General features: G+C 42.7%; 1 protein-coding gene across 1 annotated transcript in view; it reads right to left on the reverse strand.

Moving 5' to 3' along the window:
• The window catches only part of adgra1b (adhesion G protein-coupled receptor A1b), a 120,086-nt gene that overhangs the window by 46,636 nt on the left and 50,456 nt on the right, over nucleotides 1-22,994 (reverse strand). The window lies entirely within an intron of this gene.

Here is a 22,994-nt window from a genome sequence, read left to right on the forward strand (position 1 = left end):
TAACCCTTCTGTTGTGTTAGGGTCAAAATTGACCCGTTTTCAAGTTTAACTGTGTAAAAAGTACACTTTCCTTTTTTGTCCGGGAATGAGACTTCACCTAATCCTCAGACACACTTATTTAAATGCAGTAAATCAATTTTCATAATTTTATTAAATTCTAGAGGTCTCAAAAAAACAAAAGTTACATATGTGGTGTTACGGGTCCAAAATGACCCGGCAGAGAAAACTGGCTGTTGTATGCATCACTTAAATCTATGGGTTGCTCTGAGGATCAAGTATGGCCCAATGTGCACAGTTATGGCCCACATCACCAACACACACACACGCACACACACACACACACACACACACACACACAGGCCTCTTTCACATGCACAGGCACAGACAGAGACATTCAGAAACACATGCATACAGGTGCACACACACCTTCTCGCAGCATATTGATACAATGTTTATAAACATGGCACATATAAAGAGGGTTTGGGTGGGATACTATCAGTTGAATTCTGTAGGAGCATCAGACAACATGAGCAAAAGGTATACTGTTCATGTAGCACTGGATCATATCTTTGGTAATGATGGTGATCCTGAGGATAGAGGGCAAAGTGAAGCTGAGGAAGATGGGTCTGAGGATGAGGATGACGTTCAGTATGACCCTGAACAAGACCAAACATCCGATGAGGAGGACCCAGATGTCACAGATGATCAAAAAGAAGTTTTCAAGTCCAGAAAATGTGACATTTCATGGTTATCAAGCCCTCTTCAAACCCAATCCAGGACACCGACAGAGAACATCCTCAGAATGACTCCAGGGCCTACTAGATATGCGGTGTCACACGCCACAGACATCAAGTCAGCAACTGTACTTTCCATGACCTATTCAGAATATCCTACTTGAGATGACCAACATGGAAGGAAGAAGAGTGTTTGGTGATAGCTGGGCAGAGATGGACAAAACACAGCTCGATGCCTACATGGGTCTGTTGCTTCTTGCGGGGGTATACAGATCCTGTAATGAATCTACGGGCAGCTTATGGCATAGTGAGTCAGGACGTCATATTTTTCGTGCCACAATGTTGCTTCAGTCCTTTCAGGCATTATCAAGAGTGCTACGTTTTGACAACAGGGAGGCAAGACTTGGGTTATGGAATTTTTTTTTGACTTCTTGTCTTTATCCTACCATTTATCTATGCGGGTCCGTTTTGACCCGAAACACCAAAGATTTTTTAAAATGTTTTGCTAGGTGTACTCTAATATTAGTTTATAACACATTTATAGTTTATTATTACTCATACTATAAGAAAAATAAATATATTTAGTGAATTTAAACAGTTTTTGCAATCAAAAACGAGTGGTATATTTTAAAATACTGTGTCTGCCGAGCCAACTAAAAAACTATTCACACACTGGTTCCATTTATATGAATACATACTAAGCCAGCAATTAACTGAAAAACAAAATTTGAAGAAAACTGGTGATTTTAAGCATTTTCAAGCATTTTTAAATCATGGGTCCAAATTGACCCGCTAACACCACAGGTGTAAACAGCTTTCTAACACAACACAAGGGTTAAATACACATATGAACCATAACTTTAAATTGTGACTGGTCACATAAGAAAGCAACACTAGATGGCGCTGCATAATTGTGAATGCGTTTTCAGGTGGAAAAGGTAGTTAAGGAGGGTCTGGCTGAAGCCGCTGTGTGGTATGGAACTCCACAGTAGCCAGAAACACATGAACCTCCTCACCTAACCCTAAACCTACTCCTAAACCACTTACCCAAACCCTAACCAAGAATACATTTTGCTTACGGTGGAGGTCATGTGTTTCCATGTACTCTGGAGAGCACATGTTTTAGCTTACTGTGGAGGTCGCATGTTTCCATCTTTCTCTCTCTCTCTCTCTCTCTCTCTGGAGCCCTCTTGTGTACTCCAAAAGCTTCTATTATTTACTAATGCTAGTACTCTGTGTTAACAACATTACACTTTGCACAGCTTGAATATGGCAAGATACCTGCATCTTACGACACCTGCATCTTATGACAGAAATCTATGGTTAAATTTAACAATATGTTATGAAGCTGTTCTAATCATTTTACTGATACAGCATTTTTTTTTTTGCTGTTTTTCATTGACACAGAAGACATTAACAGTAGTCCCAACTCTCTAATCGCTGACCTTTCTTCACCTTGAAAAGCTCTCCTGTGGTGTTTAAGAGAAGGATGCCATAAAACACAATAAGCCGCATCGTCCCATGGCCCTCTTTCTTTTGTGAGTCAGAAGGCCCTCAGACGTAATGTCTCCATAGCCGGGAGTAATTGAATGCAGAATTGAATAGTTGTCAGTAAAGACTTGCACATCTTTAGAAGCAGCTGTCAGAATCAATAGCCATTCCCAGGATAATGCTTTGTTCTCGTGTGTTTTGAAGGAAGAATTCATCGGGTTATTCATCTGAAATAATGCCATAATGGAGCAACAGTTGAGCAACGTCGAGGCTGGGATATGCTTTTTGTATTGAAATGTAAGTGACCTGCATTATTGAACAATCTCCTCATCACCAGTAAACCACAAACCCCAGGTTGCATCGCTGATGTAGCTTTGGTGACAACCCATAACTATAAAATTGTGTGGTTTTTATTGTAAGTGACCTTCAAGGACAACCAGATACAGTTGATGAAATGACCTTGGTTCCACCACTTTAAGATTCGAGAATCCTCGCAGGACAGGGTACTGCGCTCTGAATTTCACCTCATGCGTGACACAGTGCTGATATGTTGGCACAGCTCATGTTTTACTTCAAGCCACACACACATGACAGGGAGTCCAGCCTTTCTCGAACTCCCTGTCAGACAGTTGGCTGTCCGTGGAATGGATGGGTTGTATTAGAGCACCGTGATGATCACTGAGAGCTGTTTGGCTCACAGTGCCTTTTTCCTGTTTATGATGCCACTCCGTAGAACGTGTGGCAGCACTTCAGCCGTTGTCATAGTAACCTAGTCAAGAAGCTACGCCACTTAGTTTACGCTGAACTCTGACGCTCTTCAGCTAAAGAGGGGGAAAGGGGATTTCTCTGGGCAGACATTACATCACTACATCAAAGCTCCACCACTCAAACATTCCTGTGGGAAGACAGGAAGATTGGGTCCATTAGCCAGTGTGAAGGGAACTTCAGATAACTATAACTGCTCTGTCTTGATGATTTTTCTACCTTGCAGCTTGTTGGAGGTGTGGATGAAAACATTGTTGGTTTTAGAAACTTGCAGGTGCACAATGCTTGCACGGGACATGAGCACCGCAATAGAGCTGAACATCTTTGCCGAGCTCAAATGAAATTATTTTACATGGGCTCGGGCTTGTGCGGTAAATGAGCTGTCAGGTGATGCGTTCTGATTACCTCGAGAAAGATGCGAAAATGGATGCTCAGGAGGTGAAACGGAGGCTCGTCTGTGGCGATTATATTTAGGTTGCACTGGCAATGAAAACAAACTCTAAGATCAACAGGCCAGAGCTGCTCACCATCAGCTGACGCCTGTTTCCTTGACATGTGGGTTCTGATCGCTCCCAGCTGACGTGAGTTCGGTGGAAGTGATCAGAACCAGATCCTGCATTAACGTGGACTTTTGTGATTTTTGTGTTCAGTTTTCTGATGAAAGGTCACACACCTTTCATGGTTGCTCTCAGTTCGTCTTTGTGTGGTAGGGCGGTGGTAGCCTAGTGGTTAACACACTCGCCCATGAACCAGAAGACCCAGGTTCAAATCCCACTTACTACCATTATGTCCCTGAGCAAGACACTTAACCCTGAGTTGCTCCAGGGGGGGACTGTCCATGTAACTACTGGTTGTAAGTCTCTCTGGATAAGTCTCTCTGGTAAATGCCGTAAATGTAAAATGTGTCCTTTTCGGCCATCGTGCCTTTTTTATTTCATGTTTAAATAAATATTATTTAATTTACAAAATGCTTTCCCCCTTTTTAGGGGCAGTGGGTGGTCTAGTTGTTAAGGAAGCGGCCCCGTAATCAGAAGGTTGCCAGTTCGAATCCTGATCCGCCAAGGTGCCACTGAGCAAAGCCCCGTCCCCACACACTGCTCCCCGGGCGCCTGTCATGGCTGCCCACTGCTCACTAAGGGTGATGGTTAAATGTAGAGGACACATTTTGTTGTGAGCTGTGCTGCAGTGTTTCACAATGTCAATCACTTCACTTTCACTTTTCCCCCTTTTGACCATTAGATACATGCATACATGAATGAATACATGATGTTAAAAAAAATTATAAAGACTCATTCTTGACATAAACCATAAAAACCTGTGATTAATCTTATGAATAACACTTGAAAAAAAATATGAATAACACTTGAATAATCTGTTGAGCTTTCGCTGAACTGGAAGGAATAAACAGCACTCATTCTGGCTGATTATAAGAGCTGTTTATTTGGAATTTGCTTACTGAATAACAAGAATCCAGCTGCCCTTAGTCTCTGGCACTGCACAACGGAAAGGGTGTGTAACCATCCACTTACACTAAACTTTGTACCCAATGTAACACACATCTCAACATGCAACATTTACATCCAACCCAGCCATTTACTCATACATTTCCTTTCCCTTTCAGTGTAGTGCTCATAGCATGCTGGTATAGTAAGGTTGGCCGGCCTCCACCGCAACAATAATTTCAATACGTTTTTAAAAAGCTGTACTTTTTGGGCTAGGGCTGGGCTGGGCCTAACTTTTAAGGTCTGATAGCGCTACACTGCAATGCAACAAGTGCATTTGGAAGGGGTTCTGCTACCTCGGCCCAGGCTGTCGATCTTCTCCCAGTAGAGCAGATCCAGTGGACGCGTTCTAAAATCAGCAGGTCCTTTTCCCTTGGCCAAAAAACGAGTCTGGATTTCCAAGAAAATGTACCATCATGATATCAGTTTGCCATAGATCATGCACGCCTGTTTTTTATAGGTGAAGTCAAGGGATTGTTATTATAAATTTGTTGTTATGCACCCCTGAATAATAAAGAGAGTTAAAACAACAAAATCAACATATTAGTTTGTGATTTCTGCTATACACAAGATCACCAGTAGGGCCCTACGTTTAATTTTCTTAAGCAGTAGACTGTTGGTGTGGCTGAAAGCAGGTCTGCACTGGCATTTCAGATCAAACATCAGTTTAGCTTTTAATCTTAAAATGAATTAAACAAAGCCATGACCCATAACAGATCTAGGATCAGTGGCGCTGCTCTGAGATTCTGTGTGATTACAATCTCTGAGCCTCGGCATGTGTGTTTAATGACTGCCGTTGTCCTTCCTGAAAGGTAGATGAATCGCAGTGCCAATGAAAGATAACACTGGCAGCAGAGCAGGAGCATATCCTCTGAGACGAATAACCTCACCGCAAGTCTAAAAGGCATCACGGGAGTTCTGCTGTTTCATCAGCGTGTTTGATGAGAGGAGAACCTGATGTGCCCCAGCTGTCCTGGTGCCAGTCATGAGTGGTGAAGAGAAATGGCTCCGCACACAAAGCCAGCTTTGTCACGCTATGCTACCAAATCGTGGGGGAGATAAAGCCGGCCTGACAGGGACCGGCTGCAGCAGACGCCATGCAATCCAGTGAGATCGATGAAGGTTGCAGTTACGTCACCAGGCCTCAATGCCTGAATCTCAATTAAAGACCGGATCTTTCCACTGTGTTCTTTATGCTATGTCGATCATATGACCTGAGTGCTTACAGTGCCATGCCACCCACTGATTCCTCACTTCACATATTCACAAATTATTTGACCAGATGTATCTCTCAGATGGTATTAACTTCTGCTTTGATTCCTGCCAGTACAGTTGACGGGAGGTTTTGCTTGCATCATTTTGTCATCCAGTAGTATCTTCAGCTTTTATAAATTCATTTGGAATTCAGTTCTGTAACTGAATTGTGTAAATGCAGTCTAAACCATGGTGTCAGTCTGAGACCCCAACCCTCAGCCAATGATCCATCAGAATGGCTTTGATTTTAATCTGTTCATTTTTTCATTAGTTCTATTGCTACAATCTATTATCTTAAGGTTTTTTGAGTTAACATTTTCAAAAGGAGAATTCAACACTGAACTTGTAGGGACAAACTGCCTGACGGCATCTGCTTGCTAAGCTAGGTGAGACAAAGCAGGTTTGTTTGGAAAAATGTCTACAATGTTTCTATATTCTACACAAAATAGTTGAAACAAAATTTTGAAACTGGAATTGTTTCCTTAATATAATTTTTGTAAAATCAATACATTACTTAATAATGCAAGAATTTTCATGAAAATTAAGTTGGCTGACTTAAAATAATAAACTGTAAAATGTAATATTCAATTTGAGAGATGATACTGTCACACCACGAGGAAGGAGGCAAGGTGAGGACCCAAATGCTAGTAACTAAAAGATTTATTCACAGGCAATGAAATATAACAAATATAAACAATGAGGCTTGTCCAGAAACGTTAACTAAGGAGTCACGTAATGACAGTCGTTCCAGAGGTAATACATGAACAGGTCACTGACAAGATCCTGGACAACTTACACTGAATACACTGGCTAAACATCTGTCATGCCTAATAATTTACCACTGCCATAATGTAACTGAAATGAACGCGTTTATTCACATTATGGAAATGCTAAAATATTAGGTGTTACAGATTGCTTCAATTTTTTTAAGTTTAGCCAGTTTCTCCAAGCCAGGCAGGGTGAGCTCAGCACACTGCAGCAAGCCTCAGTGGAGGAGATGAGGTCGGCCCTGACACACCCACGTGCCAGCCGCAGCTCACCTGGCCCGGCAGCTGGATGACCTTTTTTTATGTCTGTGTCTGTAGATGTTTGACGGTACATGCTGCATATTGCCATTTCAGTTTGTGTTTTGGCCAACATGCAATTGTTTCCTTTTGTTAAATTGAAATATCACTGTTTTCCTCTATAATGTTAAGCGTTTGCATTTCCTCAATTTGCACCTGCATGGCATTATATATGCTGAGTTAATTCAACTTCATTTTAATAACACTCATTTGAAGTCTTTTGTACTTTGCAACATAAAAGTCCAAGTAAACTGCACCAGTGAGGGGTGGGATATCAGTCTAATTATCACAAGATAACAAATTAGAGCATGGGGGGGTTGGAGCTTCCCAGAATGCTTTGGGGTGATACAAGGAGTTGTTATGATGGTGAAGGTGCCCGGTGACCTATTCTTTTAGGCACCTCCTGCTTTTGAAACTGGTTGTTCATGGCATTTCTGAATGAGTATACAACATGTTAAAAGAGGCACTGATTAGAGTCTGATTAGAGTTTATATTACTTGTGTTATTACTAGTTGTGAGCAGTTGCTATTTGGAAAAGTTTGGACACACCTTCTCATTCAATTTGTTTTCTTTATTTTCATGACCATTTACATTGAAGTTATGTGGAGTGGAGACCTGTCCTTATGTGCAGTCACCGGACCTGAACCCAATCGAGATGGTTTGGGGTTTAATGGTTTTTGTACATAACACCACATGTGTTCATTTATAGTTTTGATGCCTTCAGTGTGAATCTACCAATGTAAATGTTCATGAAAATAAAGAAAACACATTGAATGAGAAGGTGTGTCCAAATGTTTGTTATTAAGGTTAATTGGGTTGAGCTTAACTTCAAGTTATTATTACTTACTTATTTAAATTTTCGAATCATAGTACAGGGGAACTACAGTCATTAAAAACCTGGAAAAGTCATGGAATTTGAAAAAAGTTTTCCAGGTCTTGAAAAGTTTTGGGATAGAAAATAAACATACAAAGTTCTAAAAAGTTATTGACATTGGATTGTCACATGAATGTATAATGAAGTACATGGTTCCTGTAAGAGTATGCAGGAAACATTTTAATAAAACGTCAGAGGATGTATGTTCAAGAAAATTTGCCTTAGAGTAATTGAAAAGTCATGGAAACATTTTTTAAAGCAGTTTTTCATAAAAAACAAGTTGATTGACTTTAAATAGTACTTAAATAATAATATTATAATGTACCAAAGTAATTGAGTTAATCAAACTATGAAAATGTTTGTGGTAGTTGGAATTACTTTAAAAGATCAATGCAACTTGTTACCTTAATTTTTACCTTAAAAAGTTAAACCAGTATATTATTTTTGTATAACACTGTAAATTTTTTGAAAAGCATTGATACTTTTTTTAAAACAATAAAACCATATTTTTGTGTGTTATGAAGAATATTTGTTTATATTAATAATACATGCTTTGTATTATTTAATTTGTATTTAATAAATACATCACAGCCATGCCGTGTAAGTAATTGGGAACTGAAAGGGTATGTGTTCAGCATCTACTGAATGAAAAACTCATTGATTTTTTTCTGTGGAGGTCAAATAAATTGTCTTGGGACAAGAGACTGGTCAGGATAGTTAAAATGCTGCTCAGTTCCATTGTAAGCCTACCATTCCTAATGGTCTGTGAGCATCTTTTATCAGGAGGAACATGTCTACCTGCAGTGGTGTCTGGATGAACGAAAGAGCCACAGTAAAGAATTCTTTGCTGTTTTCACCGGAGGATGGGTTAAGGAGCTTGAAAGGAATCAATTGAATGCTGCCCGTCAACTCAAAGTTGCACCTGAGATGCAGATGAGCAGGATGCTAACACTAGAAACCGGATGCAACAAGAGATGAACAATCCTTTATTTCCTCTGTGTGTGCTTGTGATTGTGACATTAATGAAGAGCACTGCTGTTCGACTGAACCCCTGAGGGCTTTATTTCAGAGAAGCAAAACAGGAGAGCAACACTTGTTGGTGCAACTCCCTAAGGCATTGGTTCCCATCCTGTCCATGATTTTGTTCTTGAGCCGTTCATATCAAAGGCTGCAGAATACAGATCCCTTATAAGCAGGCATAGAGAAAAAAGTGGCCCGGAGGGGCAGGGCCCATGAGGAATGAGGAAAGGGGAGTGAAGTCCATGGGCTTTGTCTGTATTAATGCAGTGGCTCAAGGGTTACAGAGAACTGCTGTGTGGAGAAGAAACAGCTCAGCTCGGAAGATGTCATCATTTCCTTGGAATTCCAGCCAAAGCGGGGGCTTTTACTCTACTTCTATGTTTTGCATAGTGATAAAACCCACACAGGTGATGCAATGAATCAGCCTCTTGCACCTTGTCTGGTTATTCAGTCTCCATCCCATCTTCATTATCTTGTCTGGTAATGCCAGTCTTGAACAGGTTGGTGACTAACAGCAGTAGGATTTGAACCTGAAACTTTGAGGTCATCTGGTCACTGGTGAATATCTTAACCCATATGCTACTACGACTAGATGCCATGAATCTAATCTAATTAAATCAAACTCATTCACTGTTCCCTATATCCAGGCCTCAAATGCAGTACCCCTCTGCACTCAAAAAGTTCTATAGCACAACCATGTCTTCATTCTCATAATTGTCACAGTCCCCGTGCCCATGCTGCTTGTCCCTTTCTCGCTGTTTAGACTCTTCCCTTGTTGCCCTACCTTTTGTATCGACTGCCTCCTGCCTTACTGACCATTTTTTTGACCTTTGCTGATCTCCTCTCATCTTGTCCCTGTCTGCTCTTGTCGGATTTCATGTTACCGTTTTCCGGTCTGATCTGGTCTGATGGAGTTAAACTCGGTGGCCTGGACCCTTTTCTGCAGACTCTGCCTCTGAACACCCTACACACAATGTGTCTCCACCACAGTACAGACGCTGCTTTTTTCTTTCCGTCGCCACCGCGCGTCGCTCAGCGACCGCCAGCCACTCTCCCACGTATGGAAGAATGCCCACGGTCCTCCAGCATCGTCCTCATTATCACGTGACAGTAATTCAGTTTCCAAACCCCACCTTTAAAGGTAGATTAACAAAAGGGTTTTTTATCGGTAGTATAAAAACCTCATGATCTGAGACAAACTAAGCGTCAGCATGGTCTATCCACTACTTCCTCCAGAGAACACGGGATGGCCTCCTTCCTGTCTGATGAGCCTCCCAGTCAAGACATCTTAATGTTTGTTGTACTGCAGCTTGGCTCTAAGGCTGATATTATGAGGACTAATTTCTCATTGGGGAAGATAAGTGTTGTCACTTGAATACTCTAAAGGGGGTGAAGTCATGGAACCCTATAACTGGGGGTGACTGACACAACTGGGCTGTGCTGAATAAATGCCAGACAGGTAGAAGACAAGAGGGACCAGGAACAAATGCAGCTGCCAAAACAGCCTTTACAGTGCTTCATCCGAGGCTCAGGGAGTAATGGAAAGATTCCACATGGCAGCCAAAAAATGATGTCAGTGTCTGAGGCACCAGACAGCAAAATATTCATTACAAATTATGCTCCTAACATTTAAAGTATGCACTGAAAACAAAAACGCCTTGCTTCACAATAGGTTCACATGAGCCCTCAAGGCCCTGGGCTGGGAGGCATTTCTACCTGTTGCTGAGGACAATACGTTCATTTGTAAGAAGCACATCACCCTGGTAAGGGCCCTAGGGCCTGTCGCTGATGTCAAATGAACCTGTTCGCTTCTCTCTGGCGTTGCAAGTCATTCAAACAGCCTGCTGCATCGCTGAAGGGCACCAGTGTCTCAAGTCCTGGACCCCACAAGAACTCCTAATTCAGCCAGTTTGACAGGATGGGCACAGCTACAGGGCAGAGGCTGGACTGGATCTTCCTGTTTGATGGGGTCAGAAACGTTCTGTGTCCTCAAGGGATCACCTAGTACCCAGTGCTATGAGGAAATGGATTTTAGCAGCTTCTTCATACCCACAGTATAGTGAGGTATACAGCCTCAAATGCCCAGTACATCTACAAAAGTGTGGTCTAAAATCAGTACAGAGTCAAAAAGGGTTAAAATAAGATTGTTCCTCTGGGGATGCTTCAGAAGGGCATGTTTCACTCCATTTCAGTGTTTTAAGACAATCTCATCAACCATCACTGACAAAATGGTAGCAATTATAACTAATCAGCAACTTAGCAATTAGCATATGAATTCAGTAGGAGAACCCCCATCTTCTCATTCATGTGTTCTTCTTGGTGGGCGGGGCTCCAGCACCTGATGCTGGGTCATGGCTATCAACCTGTCCTGAGTTGTGACCTGAAGAGCGGGGAGGAGAGCATTTTGTGGGGCCCTCATTAAACATGTATGAGTGCTTACAGAACAAACGAGGTGCTCGAGGAACGTGTTAATTTATGGCGGAAATGCTCTGGACATGCTCCAGTGCTTATATTTCTCTCACACACAGCATGGGTCTACACATAAATGCAGAAGTTAGCAGCCGAAGAAAGCTGTTTGATTGAAATGGATTTATGGGTGTGTTCTAATAACACTGTGCACGGTGTCCGCCAAGAGTGCAGCTACACACACACTTACACATACATAAACACACCTATTTTAACACACAAGTGCACACACAAACATATTCTTTAGTTGCAGGAAGTCAAAATGTCACAGACTTTCTTTCTAATTGAGTCGAGGAGCTTAACTTTGACTCAAAGAATCAGGGTAGAGATCATGTGAGAACTTCTGCTCCAACCTGTTACTGAGATGGAGACAAGAAAGATGGACTGACCAAAAAAGACTAAAAAAAAAACTCCATCCACAAAACCATTTGTCTACAGAGGTGATGGTCCACACATAAATGCCATAAATGTAATGTAAACACCAGGACTTCAGAGCTTCATGTTAGTCAGAGACTTTTTTCACCTCATGTTTTGGATGAAGATGTCTGCATGTGTGTGGGTGGGAGTAAATGTGTGTGTCCTTACAAGTCCCCCTGGAGAGGTTGGAATATTTACAGGGCCTTTTATTGACTGTGTGGTGTTCACAACAGTATTTCGGCTTATCTCCATGACCTTCCCAAGGAATCCCAGAGAGCGAGAGAGATGCTGACAAGACAACACCGTCACTCGACTCCTCAGCATGTTTGACCTTCGGTGACCGTGGCAAGAGGCCTAATCTAATAGCTTGTTTAATACATTCCTCCTCACCTCGACACGTCCTCAGAGAAATGCACCTAAAGACATGACACAGCACAGAGTCACCTTTTTTCTTATTTTTCCTTCTCATTTTACATTATAATTTGCTGTCTAACCTTATACACTCTTTTTTAAATTATTTTTATCCCCGTTCATACAAATTCAGATTCAGGTATTGTGTACATAGCTGATAAATAACATACTTGCTCCTGTATTATTAACTGGTTATGGATAAATAGACTCTGAATAGAATCAGTTAAAAGCAATAAATTTAATTTATTGTACTTGACACACCCAAATTGTGTACAGAGTACATAAAAATAAAAGAAGCTCTGGACTTTAGAACAAAGTTTCACTGTCACGTATCACAATCTTAATCCTCTCAACTGCGCTGCTTCCTGGACCACATCTCCTCCAAACTCGGAGAGCCCTAATTCCCCCGACTTCCACTCTATCATCCCGGCCAAACGAGGTCGTGATAAGCGCAGCAGATTCTGAGCATGTAACAGGCTCCACTGGATCGATCTTCCCTGGAGGAGAGGGCCTGAGTGATACAGAGGATCCAAGCACACTCGTGCTCATCTCCATCCTCAGCCTTGCATTGATGGATTCATTAAGCTGGACCATCAGGCCTACACATTATTCTCCATCCTGTGGAACCTTCTGTTCCTTTTTCTGTGCCATTGCACATGCGTGGTTAAGGGTAATTGACTTTGAACGCTTTCTCCAGCTCCTTGTAATCTTGGTATGTGTCTTAAATGTCAGAGCTTTTGTACGCTTGCAGTGAAGAGTAATCACAGCTCCTGCGCCACAGGGGGCTTGATTTGGCAAAGTCAAAAACAAGGACTTTAAAGTGACCTTTTCTGCCAGAGTTGACAGAGTGATTCCCTGGGAAACGTCTCTCATTTGAACTGATACTATCGGTGCCAAACATCATTGTAGGTCAACTGTTCTGATTGAACCTTTTTACCATGTAAAAGTACATGCTGTCTTGTCAGAAATGGACAGAACCTGATTCAGGGAATATTTTGTTGGGTTACCTGAATGGAATGACAAATGGTTGAACTATGCTCAGCAATGTGTAGTAGTGTGTAATCGGCTCACACAAACTCTATCGCTAGGTGGTGACTTTGACAATCATACCTTTGGATTTTGAAGTAAAGTGAAGGGATTGCCCATAGAGCTCTTCTTAAAAGAAGGAACAGTATCTATATGAAATGTAAAGATGAGCCTTTAAAGCATTTAGGGACAGCAGTATCCCACATACTCAAACCAGGTTGGTCTTCCTGGAACAGTTTGTAAATGGCTCAAGATGTCAAAGAGACTATGTTGGTATTTGTAGCAGCAGCCCAAACCAGTATGAGCTTTGGGGTCCCTCAAGGTTCACTTGTAGGACCTCTCTTATTCTTATACTCAAATAAATGTAGCCTTTACAGTCTTGCTGCATCTTCAGTGTATCAAGAAAAGTTAGAGCCAGATGTGTGAACTTTACAATCTTTAACAATTATATAAAATTGTCACAGTTCTAGGCACGCCTCCCTGCCCCCAGGGTGCAAGCAGATGTACCCAGACTGCTGTAAACTTTTAACCTAAACCCATGTGCTCTTGACTTTCCTTTGGTTCATCCCTGCCTGTAATTTCACCTGAGTCTCTTGGAAGCAAAAGGGAAGGGAAGCAAAAGGAAAGCAATGAGAAATCCTCATGGAAAGGATTCTAGTAATGATGATGATAAAGGATCGTCTGTTCTCCTGTCACATCATTAATGTTATATCATTAATGCCATAATAGTTAAGAGAATGTATTAATCTCTCTTGCAGGAAGGTGACATTGAGGTTCTAGAACAGGGGTCGACGACCTGACACATGGAGGAGCAGTGGGTGCAGGTTTGACCTATGATGACCTTTCAATCAGTGAATAATAGAGGTTCGTCCCATGGTTTTGTATACATGTGGCAGAATTGAATTGACAGAATTGTTCACAGAATTGAAACCAGCCTGTTCCTATGGCTGCAGTATATTAGTTTGCAACAATATTACAAATTCAACAAGCCTTTCTCATCGCACCCATTTTGCATGGCTGGCCCATTAATCAAAATGTGTTGAGCAGCCCACCTCACAGTTAAGGCAATTGCACAAGACACAGCATGAGAAAACAGTTTTGGCATAAGGTGTCCCTGTGTAACTGCGCAAAAATGTTGAGAATAATAATTATCACCACCTGGCAGATGTTCTCATCTGCAGGATGTGGCTAATTATGTTCATTTAAATCCACATTTAACAACTGATCAACCTGCGGTGTGCAACTCATGTGTAACACGACACTTTTTTTCAATGTATTGAATAAATGCAGAACACACACAGCAATGCATTATACCTCAATGCATTTCAGTTCTGAAGAACAGTTGAAAAACATATACTGGGAACACTGAAAAGCTGCCAGTCAATATGCCCCGGAAACATATAACCTTCTGCTATGTTCAGCATAATTTATTCATGTAATCTTAGCACAAGCCACGCTGTGTTGTCAGAAAGAGTGTAATTTGTTACTAAGAGAGCTAAATAAGTTTGCAAGGCTTCAATAGAATGAAAGGCGCTGAATTGCACAAAGCCGGACAATCTGAAAGAGTTGATTGTAAATTGTGAACCAGTTTGTATGCAGGACACCAGAAGCATTGTGATTATGAGCACCCACCCATTAGCTTTGGTGAATATGAGCCCAGTGCAGGCCTCTAGAATAGTGTTCCTCTGGGTTCTAGCAGCTACTCTTTAGACCCTTCTATCTCCCCACCATCATGATGCTATGAAAAGGACTTGTGTTAAAGCACCACTCCCATGATGTAGTGCTTTTCTCCTGTAAATTATTCAGAACCCACCATTGCTCTGCTGTATGTTTGTTTAGTTTCCTCTTCTGCTAGCCACATATTGTACACACACACACACACACACACACACACACACACACACACACACACACACACACACACACTTCAAAGCACCAGCATCTGTCATAAATGTTTAATAAGACAACAATCACTTGACATTGGCTCTTGACTGCAGGAGACTGTGGTTCTACATGATCAGGTGAGGTGTCTTTGCTGCCATACAGACCCAGGCCAATCACACACACGCCACACACACACTCATTAATGAAGATCATCAGATTACAAATCGAACAAATAAATTACCAAAATACGTGCAGCCACAGCTCTAAGCTTTCCAGGAACATAACCTGTTTCAATAAATCAGAGTGCATTACATGAAAAAAAGCAATGCAACAGGAAACCTATAATCATCCCATTCACAACTAAAAAAATCTCACCAGCAATGTCATCTGCAAGGATTTTAGCTCTGTTAGGTAGCTGAATTAATGTCTCCAGTGCAGACAGACAGACAGTTTAGCAAGTGTGCAGACAAGCCTTGAGCTATAAAAACCATGGGCAGCATGCAATGCGCGATTGAAGCTTCATCACAGAGACGCCTGATGGGTAGAGCCTGGCGGGTGGAGGAAGGACCTCCTGGAGGCTCTGCTCCACAGGGGGTGAAACACTCCTGCTGAGCCGGTGGAACGTGGTGCCAAACATAATTTGTTCATGTTTATTTGCTGTTTATTGCTGTCCACCCACATCAATACATCCAGACTAGTTATCGTTCACATTTTTTTAAACCGATACATTATGGTAATATAATTAAATAAATTATTAATATTAATAGCAAGAAAATTAATATTTAAAAATAAATAATTTCATTAGACATTAATTGTTTTCCCATTCAAAGCTTTTTAATAACCAAATAAATAATAAAAGGATATGTGACTAGCAGCACATTTTCTTTTCCATTTAGTTTATCCTTCTGAAAGGACTGTCAGAAATCTTATTCAAATCTAATCAGGGCAAAGCATTTGTAGCTATTATTTTCAGTCACTTTACTTGTACTTTTTGTATCCGTGTGACAGCATGGCAAAAATACCACCATGCCTATTGGCAAATATTATTATAGATTTAAAGGCTCACAGGAAGGTCCTGTAAAATAGAGCATGCAACCAGATGTTTTGTACTCAAATACGACATGATTTATATGAATATGAAGCCTTCCAGCCTAATTGTTTAATTAGGTAGAGCTGGGGTAGATTCAGATTGCCATAAACTGGATATACAAAAATATGAACATAAGAATGGGTAGACATGTATTGCTTATGATGTTACTTTGTCAAAGCAGTTGGATGGAAATAAAGTGGGAGCTGGAAAACCAATACTTGGTTTACCATGCAAGTAAATTTATTTTCATAGGTAAGGAAACATATGGCACATGTTTGTCTTATAAATGCATTGAGAAAATGTGCCGATGCATTGACTTAAACATAATAAGAGCACCACAATGTAATCATTAACAACACAGCCACATCCTGCCTGCAGTCACAGGCAATCTAAAAGTAAATTCCTATCCCTGGAGTGGGTATCGGCACTTTCAAATCTGGTAATGCCTGAAGAGATGAAAATGACATTCTGTTCAAATCTGCAGTTGCTCATGGCACACAGGAAGCTGCTGTCTAGGGAACGAGGAACTTTAACTCAAAGCTCTCCAGCTAATCAGAATTCTAGTCAAACTGGACAACACAAGAGTGGATTTTTTTTACCTACAGAGAAGCATAGCATAAAACAAGGGTGACTAAATGGGATCTTGTTAAATTTTTGCGCAACAATTATCAATCCAATTATCAACCCAGGAATCAAATCAGACAAAAACAAAAGAAGAACTGAACCTATGAGGCTCTATCATTTAAAGTATTTTTTTAGAGCTTGAATTCTTTGATCATCCTACCAATATATTCACATATATTGCATTAGGAATATATATGTTTGGTCTTTGAGGATTTTTGAGATGGGATTCTTACATGTGGTGAAATATGCTTTATAATGACCAGGACAGGGACTCTTCCTCTTCCTATTAATCTTGCAAAATGAAACGAAAGTACAGCTCTTTGAGCATGAATAGATCTGGTTCCTTCACAAAAAAAAAAAAAAAAATGTGGGTGACTGCCCAAATGTTTTCCTATTGGCTGTTTTTAAAAAATACTTTGCCCATGTGCACAGCTTTCAGCTGCTTAAAATTGCATGCCTCGGTGCTATTATTGTTTCAGTGCCCAGGACAGGAGCACAAAGTGCTTTGAGAGGAACACTCTTCGCTTTTTCGCCAAACTCCCTCTGTCCGGCCTTAGCTTTTCTGTCCATTTCTCAGCTTCCTAACACCTACTGGCTCGACGGAATTATGAATTATGCTTTTAAGGGCCTCACCAGCCCCTCATGAATTATCCAATCACAGAGTGGCCAATTTCGCCAGGCACGAGGGCAAACACACATATTCCATTTTATCGCTGCAGTACGAGCGGCCGAATCAGAACGTATGCCCGGGTCCGTGGCACAGGGGCTTTTAACATCTGAGGAGGCTGCTGATCTAGGGTCAGCCTTCTGCCAATAAGCTTTTTTTCTTTCTTTCTTTCTCATCCATCCATCCATCTTTAAAACCAGCATATCAGAGCCAGCAGGAGCTGGAAAGTGTTGTACAAAATACTGCTTCATCTTTCAATCTGTCATCATCACGCACAAAACTAAACGCTTCTGCTCTCTCTCCTCACCCTCATTAATTAGTCTGAATCGATCACTGAACAATTTTAGTAAAGGGGGACCATCACTCTGGACCATTGTTAACTAATTAGAAATGATCCCAAAAGTCTCCAGTAAGGGACAATGAGTTCTCCCTTTTGAGATTATGTGGGAACAGGAGGGGCATGAAGTCAGTTTGACTGTACAGCATAAAAAGAATTCTCTTCCATGAAGCCTTGCATGCCAACTCTCTCCTGGGCTGGAAGCAGCAGGAACATCCATACATTCACAGAACAAGTGCAATACAAATTTTGCAAGTAAAAAAGAGAATAAATAAAATGAGTTCTCCCTAAGGATCCCTTAAGGAACGGAAGAAGTGACTCAAGAGTGTAAATCCTGGATAAGAGCCATCATGGATTTCCTTTAGAAACGAGCCCCTCTGAACCTGCCACAACAGGGAGCATAAAGTCATAGGACAAAAAAAAAAAAAACAGCTTTTCTCCGGATTACTGCTGTGGAGAAGGTTAAGTAGCCAGGAGGGCTCAAAACGCAAGGAAAAACAAACTTATGTGGGATGGAAATAATTTCAATGTAATATTTTCAGTTTGTATTACATGTGTGTATGCCAGGCCCTATGAATTCTATGTACACTTCCCCAGTCTGTGCAGAGATCTGTGCTGCATGCGGGCCGATAAAACATTAATATTCCAGGCCCGGCTCTGGGATCCTGGAATTACTGCAGTGCACTGGGCTTGTTCTGCCGGCAAAGCAGACGTGAGGAAACTGAGAGGAGAAAAATATGGTATGAGCATCTACAAAAAATACATCTTAAGAAGCCAATATGTTCTAAGTAATCTACTTTCATCAAAGCGGACAAATGAAAGCTTCTAGAATCACCATATGCAGACTGCTTGAATATTTGAAATACAATGTTTCATGCATGAAACAGTACAGATTCAAAAAAGCCTTGAAACAAGATCACTAAAGTAATTCAAGTTAAAGACATTTGTAATTTTTCATTAGCATGGCATGCAGAGAGAAGGTTTTTTAGTTAAATTAAGCCTTTCTGTAAAGATTTTTATCATGTGGGGCAAGTAGATTTTCTCACATATGGTTATAAAAAAAAGACCGAAGCAAACTGTGACGTAAAATGCTGGCGCACACAGGGAGGGAACATCACATTTGAGAACTTCACCCTCAGATCATATTGGGAATTGAAGAAATAACTTGTTTCGGGTTATAGGCTTTAAAACATCAGATCAGAGAGATCAAAGGGCTTTGTTACGGTTTTTGTCTCAAGCAAAATTGTGCTGCTGAACAGATGACAGATTACGCTCAACGCAAACAGAAACACAAAGTGCTGTGGCAACCCCAGTCAGCCATGTTCAGGCATTTAACTGTATTCAGCAATGATGTCCCTAGAATTGCCCACCACCCCCTGCCACCCTCCTCGACCAGCTGGTGGTCCGTCTGTGAGGCGGGTGGGGAATGTGGACGAGCTTTGGAATGGTGAAGTGGATCAGAACAGATTAAAAGGCCCATTTTTATATCCATATCCAAATCATAGCTTGGTGTTCCATCATCGGCCTCAGACAGCCACCCATATGGTCGTCCTCCAGGGAATGCTGGGTGATGTAGAAACATGGCGGTATGGAACTAAAGGATGATCATCCAATAAACTGTCCGCTTATGAAACAGCATGAAAGGCTGAAATGATACCAATTTTTTTTCCTTGGCTTGTGATCACACAATATGTGGTTAGGCTGGTACATGGGATTGTCAAATGGCTATTACAATATTACATAATCCCAAAAAATTATAATATTACATACCACCTGAAAATGTCAACCATCACAGGGAATGAAGCAGAGAGAATAATTGGTTAATTGATAATTGTGTTCAGGGGAGCAGAATATTTGAATTGTGTGACAGTTTATACTTTCTTCAAATCTCAACAACTGGAGAGAGGACTTCATATTTACTATACGGATTGAGTTGGAAATCAAAATAAAAAAAAAAGCTGTGATTTCGTCACTCAGAAGGCAACCATATGCTTTACAGGCATATAAAGTGCCAACAACGTCACAGAAGAAAAGAAACAAGGAGAGAAAAGAGAGGACAGGTGTAGGGAAGTTAAAGAGTAACAAGGTGTTGCTGTAATTATCGTCTAGGAGAGAGGCGGAAACAGGTCAAGCTGGCGGCGGAGCAGCGTTCCAATCTTGTTAATCTGTGAATTTTAATTGAAGGAGCTGCAAAAGCTCACAGATGGCATGCATACACACAAACTGCAGGGCTATTAGAAACCGTCCTGCCTCTGTGTGAATGTGTGTGTGTGAGAGAGAGAGAGAAAGAGAGAGAGAGAGAAGGTGCCTGCTGATTCACTGGGCTCTGTTTACCCAGCAGAAGATGGATAAAACACCCAGAACAGATCTGACTCCAACAATGTTTAAAAACAGGGAAATCATCATCCAGTCATCCAGTGCTGGTGCTACCTCGCTCAGCCGCTGCAGGGTGGGAATGAAGCGAAATGCGTTCAGCAGGAGATGAAAATCAATTTCTTTATGAGAAACCAAAAAAAATATTGAGTACGTCTCGCTTTTTGTTACAAAAGCAACCCTGACCTGCTAAGACATAGACTCCATTAGACCTCTGATGGTATTTGTGATATCTGTTATCAAGTTCTGCAAGTTGGATCAGATTTGACTTTCTGTCATGGTTCCCGTGCCACTGCCATGACCCCAGGGGGCACCGGATCGATCCCAGAAACCACGACCCGGAAGTAGAGGAGGCCAGGGGTCAATGAGGGTTATAAAGGCCAGCCGCCATCTTGAATCCAACGGCTGCTCACCGCTCAAAGTTTATTTCCCAGTTTTGCTGTTTGTTTCTTCAAGCATGTTTGCTGAACCTGAACCTTCCCCCTTTGCCTAACCAGGACTCTGATCGCTCCTGCTGACCACCTGCTCTTGACAACACTACTGAATGCTCCCCCAAAGACTAACAAAGTAATCCCTGCGATGCACTCACCTCTTGAAGCCCACAACATTCCTGTTCCAGCCCGTCACGATAAAGTCGCGTGTCTCGCCTCACTGCCGCTCCTCCCAGCTCTCCCTCCCCAATGCACCTCAAACACTTCTGCCCGATCCATGTCTCCCAGCCTCCTCCTACACCCGAAACTGTACTTAAGTCTGCTTCTGTGCCCAACGGCCAGAACTTATGAGTGGGCCTGAGCTTATGAGTGGGCCATCACAAGGGGCAGCGGACAATGGAACCAGAAGCAAATGCCCTCCAGCACCTTGGAACAGCGGTGGCCTCTCCCACCACGCAGCTGCAGCAGTTCCAGCTGCCTCCTGCAGCCCCTGCTCCCTCCCCCTCACCGCCAGTGGCAGCCTCACTTTTCCCGCTGCTCCACGCACCACCTGATTGCAGGGGCTGGTCCCTCCTCCTATTTATGACAGGACTCAGTGCCAACTGCTTCTCCACCTCCAAACATCTAGCTTCACCGATGAGTACGCCTGACCGGCCACGCCCTGGACTGGGCCGACCCCTTATTGGAATGTGCTGATCTGGTTTGTCGCTCGGCCTCAGTTTTTCTGGAGCGCATCCAGACAGTCTTCCAGGATAACATTGGTAAATCTCTTTGTCAGGGGCACCGCAGTGTGGCTGACGTGCTAGAATTTTGCACCCTTGCTAACGTACATTTAATACATTTACAGCATTTATCAGACGTTCTTATCCAGAGCGACTTACAATCAGTAGTTACAGGGTTAAGTGTCTTGCTCAGGGACACAATGGTAGTAAGTGGGGTTTGAACCTGGGTCTTCTGGTTCATAGATGAGTGTGTTACCCACTAATCTACTACCACCCTAACAATGGTATGAGGCAGTGCCCCATCTTCTACCAAGGCTTAAGAGAGACCATTAAAGATGAGACGGTAAACCGGAACCAGGGCCCTGACCTGGACATAGTCATCGCCCAGACCTCCTTCATCAATAGGCGCCTGTCCGAGGGGAGTCAGGAGCGTTGCCAGCACGCACCCAGCTCGCGCCCACTGCCTCCCCACACAACAGAGGCGACGGGTCCTCCTCCTCCCCACCATGCGTAGGAATCAATGCAGCTGGGCGAGAACATGCCACCCTCTCATACAACGGGAGCGCTAAAGATAAAAAAGAGGAAGGGCTTTGCTTCTACTGTGGCCACTTAAGTACTATCTGCCCTGAACACCCAGAATTCCTCACCGATCCACGTGAGAAATGGCATAGCTCGGCAGAGGTCCAGAGCCCTAACCAGAGAGCCCAGGTCATCCCTTTAGCTCCTCCACCTGCTGCCCGTGCGCCTCACATGGGCTCTCCACCAGACCAAGCACCACCTGGGGACAATGCATGCATCTTCGACCAGGGGATTGCCTTTTCCCATTGCCGCAGCTCTTACCGCTCCTTCTGTTTATGCTTTATGCCAGCTCCCATGCCATGCTCTCTGCCTACCCTGATGGCAAAAACAACCACACCCATCCACACAGGTAGGAACCTGTCCTCAGTCCCTACCTGTTACCATGATCTGGCCACCATGTTTGATAAGGACAGGGTAGTGGTCCTACAGCCCCATTGCCTGTGCAATCTTGCTATCAACTTCATGCCTGGCACCACACCTTCCAGGGGCTGATTGTACTCCTTGTCCAAGCCAGAATGCATTGCCATGGAGGAGTTCATACAATCGTCACTGGCCAGCAGAATCATATGCCCCTCCATGTCTGGGAAGGGGACAAGTGGATAACGGGTTTCATCACGCCAACAAGGCCGGCGGCGGACTTTCAGGCGTTGGTCAACAACATGCTGTGTGACATGCTTGGTCTCTATTCCTTCGTTGATATCAATGATATCCGATCAATGATATCTTCTCCTGGAAACCATGTCCAACACATCAGCACGTTTCACATCCCCGAAACCACCTTCCTCGGCTTTCGCCGAGGCCATGGACATGGACCCTGCCAAGGTCACCGCTGTGATATCGTGGCTGACCTCCACCACTATTAAACAGCTTTGCCAATTTTTAGTGCTGGTTCATCAGGAATTATGTCAGGTGGCCCTCTCCATGACATCATTGTTGATGGGGAAATACACACTCCTGAACTGGAACCCCCAAGCCCAGGTGACCTTCGACAGGTTCAAGCTCTGCTTCGCCTCTGCACCAATCCTGCTGCCGTTTATCAAGGAGGCAGATACCTCCAACTCGGAGGGGGGGAGGCCAACCTGTCCCAGTAAAACTTCCAAGACAACAAACTAGACCCATGTGCCTTCTTCTTCCATCGTCTGTCATCTGCCAAGCCCACTACGATGTGGGCAACCAGGAGCTCCTGGCCATCAAGCTGGTGGTAGAAGAATGGCACCACTTTGCATTGTGGTAGTGCCCATTATCCTGATGAAAGAGGTGACC

The sequence above is a fragment of the Denticeps clupeoides genome, chromosome 8 (assembly GCF_900700375.1).
Source record: "Denticeps clupeoides chromosome 8, fDenClu1.1, whole genome shotgun sequence".
Lineage (NCBI taxonomy): Eukaryota > Metazoa > Chordata > Actinopteri > Clupeiformes > Denticipitidae > Denticeps > Denticeps clupeoides.